This window comes from Octopus sinensis, linkage group LG1 (assembly GCF_006345805.1).
Source record: "Octopus sinensis linkage group LG1, ASM634580v1, whole genome shotgun sequence".
NCBI classification, from domain to species: Eukaryota; Metazoa; Mollusca; class Cephalopoda; order Octopoda; family Octopodidae; genus Octopus; species Octopus sinensis.
In genome coordinates this window covers 93,595,247-93,597,746 of record NC_042997.1, presented here as the reverse complement: position 1 = coordinate 93,597,746, position 2,500 = coordinate 93,595,247, and the positions used below count along the sequence as shown (strand labels likewise).

General features: G+C 46.8%; 1 protein-coding gene across 1 annotated transcript in view; it reads right to left on the bottom strand.

Moving 5' to 3' along the window:
* Positions 1-2,500, bottom strand: part of LOC115217855 (endonuclease/exonuclease/phosphatase family domain-containing protein 1-like) — a 32,115-nt gene that overhangs the window by 16,310 nt on the left and 13,305 nt on the right.

Here is a 2,500-nt window from a genome sequence, read left to right as displayed (position 1 = left end):
CATTTTCCATGCAGGCATGGGTTGCATAGACCAATAGGAGCCAGCAAGCTGGAAATCCTTATCAGTTTCCATTTGCCTATTTTGGCAAGGTTTCTACAGCTGGATGCCCTTTCTAATGCCAACCACTTTACAGAGTAGACTTGATGCTTTTTATGTGGCACCAGCATGGGTACTCTTTATGTGACACCAGTACAGGTGTTTTTTTACATGGCACCAGTATGGGTGCTTTTGACAATGGCACCAGCACAGGTTCTTTTTACGTGACACCAGCATGTAAAGCAATTTTTATATCATCATCATCATCGTTTAGCATCCGTTTTCCATGCTAGAAATATTTTGATATCTGAAATGAGTTGCTAGTAAGATAATATTTCAGATGAAATTTTTAAGAGATAAAACACATTTGAATATTTCAAGTGAAAGAAATCTGCAGTGGGAATGGAAGTTAAACTGCAAAAGAAGAAGACAAGGGAAGAAGTAGTGAAGGTTGATCTCAAGATGCTGATGAGAAGAGACAGCAACAAGTGGTAAAGATGTTGTGCTGGAGAACAGCTATGCAAATATGGAAAACTGAATGTAAAATGATGATTATGATGATGATAATAAAGATTATGAATATGATGAGCTACATATAAAAATAACACAGAAAGAGAATGATAGTAGTTGGAAAAACCTGTAATCTTATTAAATTAATTACAAAAAACAAAGCAAAACAAAAAAAAATGTTCTTTCTAAAGGTAGACTGTATAAATAGTTTTTGGCTATTTCCATTTTCAAAATTTCAAAGAGATTATACACGCACACACACACACACACATACTTATATGTGTATACTTACATATATCTATATATACATACATATATCTATCTATCTATATATACATACATATATCTATCTATCTATATATCATCACCATCATCATCGTTTAACGTCCGCTCTCCATGCTAGCATGGGTTGGATGATTTGACTGAGGACTGGTGAACCAGATGGCTGCATCAGACTCCAATCTTGATCTGGCAGAGTTTCTACAGCCGGATGCCCTTCCTAACACCAACCACTCCGAGTGTAGTGGGTGCTTTTACGTGCCACCAGAATAGGGCCAATCAGGCAGTACTGGCAACGGCCACGAAAAAATTGTGTTTTCTTTTTATGTGTCACCTGCACACCTGTGGGATGACATCAGCAGCCGGGTGCGTTGACCGGAAGCTGGGGCAAGCAGAAGGGGTCAGCCATCAGGTGTGCACAGGGAGCGGAAATTGCGCCTTTTCCAACGTGGGTTGTGCAGGGGACAAGACGTGTGAGGACGTCGCTAAGGGTTTGGGCTAGCAGCTGCTATCGTTAGTGTTCGGGTCGGGGCTGTGAGGAAGGACTAGTCATCACTGGAGGGTCTCCGTCACTAAGAAGAGAAGGTAGGTGCCTCTATATTCAAATCGCGCACTCACTACAAGCTATTTCGGCCGTTCTTAAACATTTACATTTTTTTCAACACGATGTCTGCAATAATAAGGATCGCCAGTGACGTCGTCAGACCTTTTAATGGCGAAGGCGATGTAGTGGCCTGGATTCGCAAAATCAGGCTGGTGGCAAGACTGCAGGGCATAAGCGACGTGGCGAGTCTTATGGCGCTGTATTTGGAAGGCAGCGCGTTAACGCTCTACCTAGAGATGGATGAAGAGGAACGGCTCAGCGAGGAGAATATAGAGCGACGCTTGCGTGATGCCTACACGGAATGCAAGTACACAGCTTTTGCTAAGCTAGGTGCAATCAGGTGGACGGGAGGCCAAGTGGATGACTTTGCATCAGAAGTTAGAAGGCTAGCGACTCTGGCCGGGTTTGCCGGAGAAGGACTGGAGAGAACAGCCCGACTGGCGTTCGTGAATGGGTTCCCCGACGATGTAGGGATTCACCTGCAACGACTGCCCGGGGTTAAAAAGATGCCGTTGAGCGAACTTGTAGCTCAGGCTCGCGTGTTGACGAGACACTCTGGGCGGAAGGCGATAGCGATGTTGGAGGCGCGTAAAGACGGATGACGTCCCGAGAAAGAGGTACAGAAGCTTACCGTGCAACGAGAGCGGCCGTTCTCAGGACGGTGTTTTAGATGCTAGGGACCGCACATGGCGTGGGACTGTACGCAGCCGGGGCCCGTTTGCTATTGATGCAGGCAGACAGGGCACATTGCCCGTGATTGCGACCAGGGAAACGACCGCGGGGAAGTTGCTGCCTCTCGAACTTTCCCCTCAAACGAGTAGAGGCGCTATTGGAGACACTGCCATTGATTGACGTGGAGGCCGAGGGGGAGAAGTTCAAGGCCCTTGTGGATACGGGCTGTACGACCACCCTGGTGACTTCGAGGGTGACGAAGGAATGGAACGGGGTGAGTAGTGTCCGGGCGGTCGACGGCAGCGAAATCCGTTGCAGAGGCAGTAGCAAGGTAGAGATAGTGGTGTGCGGCGCAGGCAATTGTGGCCGAACGCGTGATAGATGGAGTTGATGTGGTGA